The following is a 14,103-nucleotide window of genomic DNA, read 5'->3' as shown; positions in this document are numbered from 1 at the left end:
CCCTGCTCCGCGGGAAGCCTGCTTCTCCCTCTCTCACTTCCTCTGCTTGTGTTCCCTCTCTCGCTGTGTCTCTCTCTGTCAAATAAATAATTAAATAATCTAAAAAAAAAAAAAAAGAATGTGTGTCCAGGAAAAGTAGAGAGTTACTGCACTGTTTTTTCATTCAGACGTGTTCTGTTTTATGCAGCTGCTCATGCTAGAAGCCCACATGTGTCACGACACCCCGTCCAGTTCCTCATTTACCTAGGCTGGTCTACAGAGGGCCGGGGCCCGCTTGCTAAGATCAAATAATTCTTTTCATCCATAAAGCTTTGCTCAGGTAAGTGAAACAGACTTCCAGAGCACACATGTGTTTGAAACTGGTATATTCAAGCTGATATTTCCTGGAGATGGTCAGTCATCATAGCCTCCCAGCTCTGTCATTCAACTCAGAGCATTGCCAGGCCCTGAACTTTTGTGGTCACAGCTTGATGTCAGCAGTATCAAATTCCTCCTGCTGAAATTTATCCAAGTTATCCTATCCAAGTTAGGAGTGAGGTTAGGTAGTGAAAATGGGTCTTAACAGCCATCACTGTTGAATTGTCTACCACACACAGAGGCACAATTTTAAAATCCAATATCAATCATAGTGTGAGAGTGATGTTTCTGCAAGTGGAGGATCACAGCTAACAGCGTCCATTAACTATTGTGCAGTTCTAAAGATCCTAGCTCGTTCTAGACATTCTAAGCCACTTATCAGGCCAATGGCTCACTCTCTCTGTCTTTCATGCTCACTACCGAACCATAAGTTTCTCCTCCCTCTATTCTTTTGGCTCTATATTACTTTGTGACCCTTTACCTCTGATTATTACTGGTCAGTTGAACTCCATGCCACCATGATCTCTGGAAAGTTTATTCTAATGTAATAATAATAATAATAATAATAAACAATAATAATAATATCATTAAGAAACCACTATGTTCTCAATGACTTTAGAACTTTCTCTACCATCTGGTTTTAAGTAACTTTCACCTGTCCTCTTAAGCAGCATTTGCTCATTTTCCATAGCCCAAGAACATAGGGCAGAAAAGATTGTCAGAGCCCTCATAACTACAGATTGCTGCTTCTAAACCATTCTTTGCATTTCTTTTACAAAATCCTTCCTTTCAATGATCATAAAATAAACTTCTACATCCTCCTAACAACGAATAAACCAACTTAACTGGATCTGAACCAGTAATGCCCTGCCCTTCACTTCTTAAAAAAAACAACAGAATATTATGTATGCTAAACTGACAATTCCCACATTTTGCACTGCGTGGGGGGGATTATTCCAGATTATCCAAGTCAGCCCTACATGCAATGACAAATCTCCTTATAAGAGAGAGGCAGAGGTATATTTGACCACAGACAGAGAGGGAAATCACTGTGACCAGAGAGGCAGAGATTAGAGTGATGTGCACAGCCAAGTAATACCAGAAGTCAGGAGATGCAGGAAAAGGAAGGAACAGATTCTCCCCTAGAGCCTCTGGAGGGTGCACGGTCCTACTCACACCTTGTTTTGGGCCCAGTGAACTGACTTCAGACTTCTAGCCTCTGAAACTGTGGCAGATTTAAACTGTGGTGCTTTGTTATGGTAGTCATAGGAAAGTAGCACTGGCCTTCCAGCGAGTTTTTCATTGAGTGATTCCACTTTTCAACTCCAGAATTGCTCTTTTGGGGTGCCTGGGTGGCTCAGTTGGCTGTGTCCAACTCTTTATTTTGGCTCAGGTCATGATCTCAGGGTCATGGGATTGAGCCCTGAGTTGGGCTCCATGCTCAGCATGGACTCTGCTTGCCCCTCTCCCTCTGCTCCTGCCCCAGATCTCTATCTCTAAAATAAATAAGTAAAATCTTAAAAGAAAATAACTGGTTTGGGGCGCCTGGGTGGCTCAGTTGGTTAAGTGTCTGCCTTCAGCTCAGGTCATGATCCCGGGGTCCTGGGATCGAGTCCTGCATTGGGCTCCTTGCTCAGTGGGGAGCCTGCTTCTCCCTCTGCCTGCCACTCCCCCTGCTAGTGTTCTTTCTCTCTCTCTGACAAATAAATGAAAAATAAAATCTTTAAAAAAAAAAAGAAAAGAACTGGTTTAAAGTCTTTGTCCAGTAGTTCCACTCTCTTTGCTTTCTCAGGGAAGATTCTATTGATTGTCCTTTTTTTCCCTATGTATGAATCATACTTTTTTTCCTTTGAATGTCTCATATTTTTACTGAGAATGGACATCTTAAATAATATAGTATGGCAATTCTGTACATCATATTCTCCCTCCTTCCTAAGGTTTGTTGTTGTTGCTGTCTGGTGTTTTTTGGTTTTGTTTTTGTTTTTAATTGGCTTTTCTAAACTAATTCTGTAAAGTCTACATCCTTTATTGTGTATGGCCATGGAACTATCTGTCTGGGTGGCTTAGAAATTACCTAATATTGGACAGGGATTTTTTTAAATTTCTAAAGCCAATAAATCTCCCAGGATTTTCTGGAGGCTTTGTGTTTGTGGGGGTCACACCTTCAACACTGAGTCAGGCAATTGACAACTCTGCCTCTGCCTTTACTTGCCATTTGCACAGGGCTCCAAGGCCAGCTAGTGTTCAGAGCTTAAGGTCTTCTCAGGTCTTTTCTGAGCATGCACACAACTCTATGTGTATTAGTTTGGTAGGGCTGTCTTAACAGTACCACAGACTGAGTGGCTTAAACAACAGAAATTAATTTTCTCACAATTCTAGAGGTCCAAGATCAGGTTGTTGGCAGAGTTAATCTCTGATGGCCTCCCTCCATGGCTTGCAGATAGTCATCTCCTCTCTGTTTCTTCCTCTCCCTGTGTCTGTGTCTTAATCTCTTCTTCTTAGAAGGACACATCACAGAGTAGGACCAACCCATATGACCTCATTTTATCTTAATTATCTCCAAATAAAGTCACTTCCTTAGGTATTGGGAGTTAGGACTTCAACATATGAATTTTGAAAGGATGCAATTAGGCCCATAATCCTGGGCATGCTCACAGCCCCATATATATGTGTAGTTTTCTAGATACCCAGAAATATGTGGGCTTTTCCAAACCCCTATAGACATACCATTCCATTGATTTTCCTCTTAAGCTTTTTGTTTAGTCTGTTGTTTGCCCCCACTGTTACTCACTGCATCGGACACCCATGAAGTTAAAACATTGCCTCTAAATGCTTTTAATGAACCTCACTAGGGAAAAGACTTCTCATACTGAGTGAGCTCCAAGTTAGGTCTAAAGCAGTCTTGTAAGTGGAGTCTTCCAGAGAACCTCCAGACAGGTCAAATAATGACAATTCTCCAATAACGAGGCTTTAAAGGAATTCAAACTCCTTTCTGCCCACTCTAGTAACTTCTAGATTATTGTTTTTTCCTGCAATTGCAGGCCATTGGTTTATAATGCTACCATGGAGCTAATAAGGAGGACAAGAATAGGACAAGTTATAGCCACAAATCCCATTGTTCTTACCAATATTTAGCTGTCTTTCTTGATTAAATTACTCCATGTATTACTGCAAATCTCTGATTAATTGCCAGAGTTCTGAAAAAGTTGGTTGTCACATTTTTTGATAGTTTTCTCCCTGCTTTTATGGAGGAGAGGATTTACAGAGATTTGTAAAACTGAGAGAAGTTCACTAACAATAAAATTATAGTGCATTTTTATTATATAAAAATATCCTTTCTCATGTCAAAATGCACTTAAATATCTGCTAAATGTTGAAACAATGAATTTTGAGTTCTCATAATTTATTAGGTGCGAAGCACTGTGCTAAGAAGCTGAAGTATGTAGAACACAAATTTGAATCTTTAAAGTATTCACATTTTAGTAGATTACTCTGTCTGGGCCCATCTGAAATCTACAGAGAATCCCTGGGAAGTATCAGTGAGCATGACCTGGGAAGTGAGGTTATAGTGAAGAAGATGATTGGCTGGCTGGCTCCCTTCTTCCTACTACTGAAAGCAAAATCTTCATGTTTTGTAACGGATTCACAACCAAGCTTTGCAGAATGATGTCTATAAAAAAAATGAGAAAATTCTGAGCCAAGAAATATTCCAATTTTCTTTACTAGTTATGTTCCTTTCAATGACACAAGAACCATTCAACCACTTAAGAGACAGTTGATTTTATTTCTGAAGATTCACAATTTTGACTCAGAAGGAATTATTGTCAACATGGAGTAATTGGCTGAAAAGCATCTCTACATCGTCTATCCCTTCCTTTTCTGAAAAGATTAGAGGCTATGCATATAGGAAGACTTCCTATCACCTATAATTCCTGCTCTGGCATTTTTTGTTTTTAAGATTTATTTATTTATTTTAGAAAGAGAGAGAGAGCACGAGCAGAGAGAGGAACAGAGGGAGAGGAAGACAGAGAATCCTCAAACAGACTCCCCACTGAGAATGGAGTGCAAGGCCGGGCTCCATCCCAGGACCCTGAGATCATGACCTGAGCAGAAATCAAGAGTCAGCTGCTTAACCAACTGAGCCATCCAGGCACCCCTCTGCTCTGGCATATTAATCCTGGAACTTTCTTCATAGTACAGTAATATCTGAGACTTGCACCATGTGAACATTAATAGACTGTCTTAAGAGAAGTATTAAAGAGAGTCATTGAAGAAAGTTTATAGTAATAAAGCTCCATATGACCAATCTGGAATCTTTCTCTCATTTTTAAATAGTCAACATCATCATCTGTACAAACATATTGAGTATCAATAAAACTATCGTATTTATAGCAAGTTACTAAGGTTCTTAGCAAATTACTCGTGATCAGTACTTCTGAAACAAACAGATTTGAATTTTTTAGAAGTCTTTTATTTATGAACGTCTCAAATCTGTTAATTCATCTGCCTCCCACAGTTGGCTCTTCTGTTCTCTACTGCATCAAGTACTGTATTTATTAATTTTACTATTTACTATTTACTCTTACTTATTCTTAACTACTCTTAACTATTTACTATTAACTCTTCTTGGAAACTTGTGCGGACTCATATACATTCCCATCAATGAACATTTGTTTCAGTTAAATATTTATATATTCTTATTTGTAGAAAGACATGCTACTTGAAAGTTCAGAGACTTCAATTTCTGAGATACTGGAAGAAACTTTTCTTAAAAATTGAAATAAAAAAGGGCACCTGGGTGGCTCAGTTGGTTAAGCGACTGCCTTCGGCTCAGGTCATGATCCTGGAGTCCTGGGATCGAGTCCCGCATCAGGCTCCCTGCTCGGCAGGGAGTCTGCTTCTCCCTCTGACCCTCCCCCCTCTCATGTGCTCTCTCTCTCAAATAAATAAATAAAACCTTCAAAAAAAAACTGAAATAAAAAATCAAAATTTGGGGCACCTGGGAGGCTCAGTCAGTTAAGCATTGACTCTTGGTTTCGGGTCAGGTTATCCTCTAGGCTCTGTCATGGGCACGGAGTCTGTTTAGGATTCTCTCTCACCTCTCCCTCTGCCCCTCCCCACCCTGCTCGTGCCCTCTCTCTCTTTCTCTCTCTAAAAAATAAAAAACAAAAATTCATAAAAAAGATGTACCTTTCCTTCCTCTTCTTTCCCCTTTGTCCTCCTCACTGAGACAAGAAAATAAAATACATCCACTTTTTGAGGACAGAAATAACCATTAAATATGGATGCTTCTAAGATGAATTTAGAATAATTGTTAATACCTATTTACCTCTGCTAAATGCACCTTAAAATTGAGAGAACATATGAAAGATGTAGCTGGGCAACATAAAGAGGGTTAGAGACAAGTCTTGGCACATGGGGCCACAAATCTCAATGCATCTATTTTCATGAATTGATTTGCACAGAAGGAAGGGTGACTTGTAGAAAATAAATCAGTGCCCAGATTCCTGAGGTAGAGAAGGTTTGGGTATGACGGAGAAACACAGTTTACCATGTAGTTTATAGCTCCACAACCAGTCTCGTAGGGCTATAATTCTTTGTGGAAAAAAAATGTTCACAGTTATTATTTGGAACTTTGTGAGTTTTAGAAATATAAGCAATTGATATTTGTTCGAAAAACAAAACACAGAATGGAAGAGATGCGCATTCTTCCCATTTCTTTATGGCTTCAGGCTCATTAAGAGAACTAAAGAGAAACTGGGATATCTAGGAGTATGGGAAGTTTTGAATATTTCACATGAAAGCATTCTGCCTTAGAAAAGGAACCATTTTTTGCCATGAAGACACATGCAGTGAAGGAGGCTTTAAGTTGATAGTTTGATGATATGAATTATTGAAAAAGGAGACCATAGTGGAGGAATATAAAAAGAACTAATCTAGAATACCTCTGGAGACTCAGAAAAATAACTAAAAATTTGCAGGGCTACTGTGAGCAATATGCCAGTCAAAGATGATTATCATTTTAAAGTGATCTCATGTCTGAACTCATATCTGCAGTTTGATGGGGCCTAGCCTGTTTTAATTTATAATAAATATGATAAATATTATAGCTGCTTCCTGATCTCTCAGGCACATATACATGATATCATTTAATTCTCATAACAATGTTGCTAGTTAGATATTATAACCTATGTATTACAGGTGAAGAAACTAAGGTATAGAGAGGTTTACTGCCAAGCCACTTAAACATTAATGTATAAACCAATACTGTAAACAAATGGAACTTTACACTGAAAACAACTAGACAAGTTTAAAATGAATCTGTGCATTGAAGAGCTGAAAACACAATGGAAAATAATATGGCTGTGACCTAAGAGAAAGAAAATTCATAGAAGGGAGCCAAGTATTTAGAGCTGCATTTCTCTTGGGGGTCAGGTGGGGTGGGATGAGTAGTAATTGAGTAGTTTACAATCTGTGTACAAGTTTTGAAAGTTTTATGGATTTAGGGGGACAGAAACTGTACTCAAGGACTCATCCAAAGGGTGAGCTCCTATGAGTGGCTTTAAGATCTCAAAGACTTTTACGTAAGAATGAACCAGAAATGTAGAGGGCTAGCAGGAGACTAGGCATAGCTTAGAATCATCTTAATTTCTGAAACTAGAATAAAATAATCACAGATTGCTGGCAACCCAGCTCTCTAATAAGAGCAAACATAAACTCCTTCTGTTTCTACACATACTTGTTTTTGTTTTTCATTCTTTTCAAACTTGGTTAATGGCACCTCCATCTTTCCATTTCTTGGGATAAAAATCTTTTATAACCCTGACTCTTCTTTTTATTTCACATATTATATCAATCCACTTGGCCCTACCTTATAATTTAGATCTGTAATCCTATGACTTCTCACCATGTTCTCTTCAACGCCTCTGATATAACCTACCACTAGCCATTACCTTTGCCTGGAATGCTCATTGGTCCTCTCTACATCTAATTAATTTATACTTATCTTTATGATCTAGGTTTAAGTATCATTTTCTCAAGAAATCTTAACTATTCTCTCTGATTTTGTAAAACACTGCTAAAGTATTTCCCACATTTGTGCTCCTCATTAGTAGCACTTATCACAATTGCAATTGTCATTTTAATATAATTAATCAATCAATGTCTATCTCCTACTTTGTAAGATCTACTATGTAAGCCAATCATGACTCTTCCAATTGTTTTAATAGACCCAGAAGAAATCCAGAACATCCAGAGTAACAACTGAAGAAATATTTTTGAAACAAATTAACTAAATATAATGATGTAGAGGTCAAACAACAGACTATGACCCTCCAAGTCTAGCAGTAATCATGCTTAGAGTATATGTTTAACACAAGTGAAAGTCCGACTTTCTCTCCTTCTGTCCTTCTATCCAAGTTAGGAGTGCTGCTAATAAATAACCAAGGACAATCTTAGAACAAGTATTTAGAAATAGGAAAAAATCAAGATACAGAAATCTGCAAGAGAAACTTAAATCATCAAATCATGAAAATCGTCATTTAATAGTAGAACTGTAAAGTTGTAAGTTAGAATGTCATGGGGATATTGCAATGGTGTCTACATTCAGTGCTTACATAAATTAGTGCTTTTTAGGGTCTATGCTGTCTACGTTCAATGCTTGCTGGTTGTTAGTGATAATTACATATTGTTTGTGTGTTTGTAATATAAAAGGTTAATACAGGGTTCTGGACAAGGGATAGGATGAAGAAGGAGGACTCCATTTAATAGTAAAAATAGAAACAGGATTAGATAGTGCAGTCATTTGAAATTTCTTTTTTTTTTTTTAGATTTCATTTATTTATTTGAGAGAGAGAGAGCAAGCATGAGGGAGAAGCAGAGGAAGAAGCAGACTCTTTGTTGAGCAGGGAGTCCAATGCAGGGCTCAATCCCAGGACCCTAAGATCATGACCTAAGCTGAAGGCAGCCGCTTAACTGACTGAGCCATCCAGGCGCCCCTGAAATTTCTTAACTCTAATCTTTATACAATCTTTTTTTTATCTACAAATTTATTTTTTGTCATAAAATCATTTATTTTTACTAAATACTTGTAGAGTATTGTGCTCAAAATTTATGATAATTGTTATAACTTCTATGAAGACTTCTAACTTCTATATAAACTATCCTCATGTTTAATACTGTACTTCTTTAGAGTTTTGGCATTAGCTTATTTCAACTGAAAGAACGAAAAAGCCATAACAGCTAATTAACTCGCTGATTTGTAGCTTATTAATGACTTATTTATTTTAAAGAAAACTAATTAAGTGTTTCAGATACATTGGAAATTACTTAGAATATACTTAATAGTTTCTGTTATGTGTTCAGTGCACAAGATAATTAAATGGAAGTCATCATAGTACAATGGTTGAATTTCCAGATGGACAGCCAGGAGGCTTATATTTTTCTCCAGTTTTGTCATTAACTAGTTGTTTTGCCTTGAGCAAAACAGATATTGTTTTACCAGTATTAAAATGGAGACTTGAAGTGGCACATATTTTTCATAGATAAGTTTAGTAAAAGAAATGACACAATCTATATATATGTTTTGAAAAATGCCAGCTCCTTATGCTAATATTTGGATTTTGCATTTGATACCGTGACTTCTTTGGTCCAGGATATTTAAGTGAAATAAAGAGAAATTCACTCAAGCTAATTTATATAAAAGGGTTCTGGACGGATATAATAGTATTCCATGATACTCAAGTGTAGAAAAAGTTAGGCAAGCTTTAGGAAAGACTGAGCAACATAAAAGAAAAAGATCTGATTGACCCATCTTAGTTCATGGATTCAACTTATGGTTGAAACCACTTTAGCTAGAGAGCTTCCAAGTCAACATTGCCAATGTATAGTTGTAAGGGACTTAACTGACACACTAGTTTGCTGCTTAAATAATTAAATAACTTCTCATTCAGAACATTAAGTCTTTCAGAACTCAACTATTGAGTGACTAGTTAAAGCAATTTTGGATATATATCATTTTCTGTTCAGTAGTTCGGTTTCAGTTTTGGCATTCTAGCCAAATTCTAAATAATTCAAAAGGATTCTACCAATTTCTGTAAAAGTCAGTGAAAATTTCTAAGAGGAGGGGCTGCTGAAGTGGTAGTCCAGAATTACCGACAGGAACAAACTGAATGGGTAGATACAAGAGAAAATATCTCATAACTTGTGGTGTCATGGAAAGTACCAGAGACTAAAAGAATATTAGTGTGTCTGGAATAGAGCCAGAGTGTTAATATTAATATCAAGTGAGACTGGAGAGTTGTAGGTACCAGATCATGCACTGCTTTATAGATCATACGTGGACTTTTGTCCAAAGTCCCATTTGGAAACAATTCCAGTGGTCAAGATGAGAGCTGAGGATAGTTTGAGTAATTTAAACAGCAGTGGGGTTGGAGAAAAGTAGAAGAATCTAAGAGATATCCACAAAATTGACAAAATTTAGTAATGGTTTGGTACTGAATGTGAATAAGAGGAACATCTCAAGCATAACTCTGAAGATTTAAAAAATACTTATTCAATTTTTTTGGCATTCCTCCCTTCCAAGGGTAGAGCCCAATTTTTCTCCTGTTGAATATTCATTATACAAAGTGACTTGATGATGGCACATGAATTCTGTAGTAAGTTCATAAAAGACATTGCTGCTTCTATCTAGCTTTCTTTTGGATCACTCACTTCTCCCAGGCACTCAAGTAGCTACATGGAAGAAATTGAGGGCTTCCATCAAGAGAATTCACCAAATTGTCAGTCATTTGACTGAGCCACTTTGAAATCAGATTCTCTACCCCAGTCAAGCCTTCATATGACTGCAGCCATGGCTCACATCTTGACAGTAACTCAATGAAAGATTCAACTTAAGCTGTTCCTAAATTTCTGACCCATGAAAACTTTGAGGCTAATAAATATTTATTGTTGTTTTAAGCCACTAAATTTTAGGATAAGTAATAGATAAGTCATATATTGATTCAACTTTCTGACTTGAACAACTATATTTATGGACATATCATTCACTGATACAAGACAGAGTGAAAAAGGGAACTAGGTTTGAGACTATAATAATGTGCTCAATTTTGGACCTGTTGAATTAGAAGATGTTTTGAAATATCTAAGAGAAACTTAACTACTATGATATGTTCTCTGTATTGAGAAACAAAATTTGCAATGATATTTTACTGGATGGTTTCTTCAAAAACTTTAATAAGCATTCTGGCTTCTAAGGGCTTTCATCCTGGCTATTCCTTCTGCCTAGAATAATCTTCTGTGGATAGTCACATTAATTGCTCCCTCATCATCTTCAAGCCCTCACTCAAATGACATTTTCTCAAAAGGTCTAATTGAATTACTTAGCTAAAAATGTCTTCCGTGTCACATTTTCTCTCTTTTCTTTCTGCTTTACTTTTCTCCAAAAAATTTATTATTATCTAAAATATTATTTATTTTACTTTATTTTGATATATTTCTCTAGAAAAATATCTCTAGAAAATATAGCTTCGTAAGAGCAAGGATTTTGCTGTTTACTGCTGTATTCCCAATACTTGGAATGTTGATTGGCAAATAGGAGACCTTAAGTAAATATTTTGGAATAAATGAACAAATAGTACTTGAAATACGTCACTAGAGGGATAAATAATATATATTTTTAAACCAAGAAAATCCTGTGTGATAATTAAAATAGGTTGATATGGAACTCAACATAATTACAGTAAATCATATAATTATTATTATTATCATCATTTTATTTTCATAGAAGTTAGATCTTCAAGAGAGTAGTTCAAGTAAGGATATATTTTCCCAATGATGCTATCTGACGAAGTCAGTGTTCAACTCTTTCAACTTTAGTGTAGCTCCAGAGAGTAGTAGAAGTACCCTTTATTTGATTTAGAATATCACTGTCTCTTTGGGAAGTAGAACACATTGAGTCTTTGGAAGAAACTTCATATTTCCTCTCATACTAAAAATATCTTCCTTAAAAAGATTAGGTGAAAACTATAACAAAGATGTTTCCTGAAGTTAATAGTTAATGTTCTTATTCCACATAAACATTTTTGATGAATCATTTTTTAATCTGAGAAGCTTAATGTTGTTATTTAGGCACTTACAATAATTAAGTTTAAAATCATAAACTTAAATCTGTAGCTGTATGCAAATATATCATTACGTTAACAGCTGCATGCATAAGCCTTTCAGTAAAACTATGTTTAATTCTCCCAAACAACAATAAAAGCAAGTTTTTAAGATCTAAGAATAAACTAAGCAAAAAACTTCAAAATTTTGATGGAAGAGCAAAATAAGCAGATTGTCAAGACAAGACAAAAAAAGTACTTGTTCCCCAAGATTTTATTTCATATATATAACATATGTATGTATTAAGTATATATGTATATATATGTAAATATATGTGCATATATATGTACATTAATATATAATATTTATATAGACATATATTTATTTATACAGACACACATAAACTTACAAAACACATATTCTTGTATTCATTTAGTTGTATATATGCAGTAAAAAACAGTTACCTAAAACTGGATGCAGTAGAGGAAAATACTAATAAAGTCTCTATAGCCAAGGAGTTTATGTTATGATAGAAGAAACACACAACAAACAAACAAACAAAAAATGTAAGTAATAAAGATAACTAGAGATTGTTCTATATTCTCAGAAGAAAATAGCCAAGACGATGAAACAGAAAATAATGAGAGAGGCCATATGGAATGGATGGTCAGTAAAGACTTGCTAAGGAATTGAGATGTGAGCTGAATACGGAGCGGAGGGAGGAGTGTTCAGGTAGAGGAAACAGTTACTTCAGACTAATGGTCAATAATCAGTCAATAATTTTTTGGCAAATAACATAAATTTGATCTCCTATTTCACAACATAAATATAAACAAATTTCAGATGAATTAAAGTTCTAAATGTTGGTATATAAATATTTAAAATTTTAAAATAGTTTAATAGTGTTTATTTCCACCCCTTTGCCAAGTCCATTAAATTAATACCAAATGACAAAAGAGGTATAAACTGGGGCGCCTGGGTGGCTCAGATGGTTAAGCGTCTGCCTTCGGCTCAGGTCATGATCCCGGGGTCCTGGGATCGAGTCCCACATCGGGCTCTCAGCTCAGCGGGGAGCCTGCTTCTCCCTCTGACCCTCTCCCCTCTCATGCTGTTTCTCTCTCGCTCGCTCTCTAAAAAATAAATAAAATCTTTAAAAAAAAAAAGAGGTATAAACTGTAACTAAACAACAACAGAAAAGGAGATATCAGCAAATTAAAAATTCCTACAAGTTCTAGAAGATGAAAAGAGGAAATAATAGAGAAGTAGGTGAAGGGGATGAGAGAATTTTCAGAAATGGATAAAAACAAGTGTTTTCAAAGTGAATGAGCTGATTGAATTCAACAGAGATTGAACTAATAGAGAACTATGTCTAGAGCCATTGTTGTAAAACTGCCTAATATTAAGAATTAAGAGAAGATCCTGAAAGATTTTGAAAGAAAAAGGAAAATACAAAATGAGATCAGACTGGCTTTAGGCTTTTAAATGAGCATTTGTACATGTTATAAAACATCAAGATAAAGCCTTCAAAGTTCTGGGTAAAAATTATTTTTATTTCATATTTTCAACTCAGCATTTCAGTCAATATGTGAATCAAGTGAGCAGTAATGAAGCAGCCACAAATACAAGGAATTGAATAGTCTACCTGCATTAATGCTGTCTTGGGAAAATCATTGAGAATATACTACAGCAAAATGAGGGAGTAAACCAAGAAACAAAATCCTAGAAGGAGCTGATACAACTTAGAAAGTAGTAATGTGATTTCCTCAGATCAGGTCTATGCAGAAAACCTCAACAAACAAACAATATAGCTTTGCTCAGAAGAAAGAACTCTAGGAAGACCATTTTGCTGTGCGGTGTAGTGAGATTTGGAATATAGCACATAGACAAAACCATAGAATTAAGAGGGTGAGAAAAAAATGAGTCTTTAAAGAAGCATTTAATGTAAGTAAAGACAAAAGAAGAAATTAGAAAATCGAGGGAAAACAAAATGTAAAACAGTGATGACATATGGATATTATTTAGGTGTGTGGAAATAACCATCAGAATAAGAAAAACACATAAGCATTTAAAAATGGTTGCTATCCAGAAAGACAGCTAAGTATGAGGAAGATGGGATTGAGAAATGCTGTGAACAACATCAGAGCTCTTTGCACCATATAATTTTAAAAATTCATATGAAAATTTTACTTTGAAAATAATCTAAAGGATTAGAAATATATAAACAATTGTCTAGAACTTGTCACAGACAAGACAAAACGAAAGCCTTTTTTTTTTTATTTTATTATGTTATGTTAGTCACCATACAATACATCATTAGTTTTTGATGTAGTGATCCACGATCCATTGTTTTCGTATAACACCCAGTGCTCCATGCAGTACGTGCCCTCTTTAATACCCATCACCGGGCTAACCAATCCCCCCTCCCCCCTCCCCTCTAAAACCCTGTTTGTCGGGGCGCCTGGGTGGCTCAGTTGGTTAAGTGACTGCCTTCGGCTCAGGTCATGATCCTGGAGTCCCGGGATCGAGTCCCACATCGGGCTTCCTGCTCAGCAAGGAGTCTGCTTCTCCCTCTGACCCTCCTCTCTCTCATGCTCTCTGTCTCTCATTCTCTCCCTCTCAAATAAATAAAATCTTTAAAAAATAAAT

The 14,103-nt window shown here is 36.1% G+C and overlaps 1 protein-coding gene across 2 annotated transcripts in view; it reads right to left on the bottom strand.

Annotated features, from left to right (window-relative positions):
* Positions 1-14,103, bottom strand: part of GLRA3 (glycine receptor alpha 3) — a 179,570-nt gene that overhangs the window by 145,403 nt on the left and 20,064 nt on the right. The gene's annotated exons all lie outside the window — the stretch shown is intronic.

This window comes from Leptonychotes weddellii, chromosome 2 (genome assembly GCF_054177405.1).
Source record: "Leptonychotes weddellii isolate Sample4059 chromosome 2, ASM5417740v2, whole genome shotgun sequence".
Lineage (NCBI taxonomy): Eukaryota > Metazoa > Chordata > Mammalia > Carnivora > Phocidae > Leptonychotes > Leptonychotes weddellii.
Note: the sequence above shows the minus strand (reverse complement) of the source record. Positions and strands in the feature narration are given on the sequence as shown.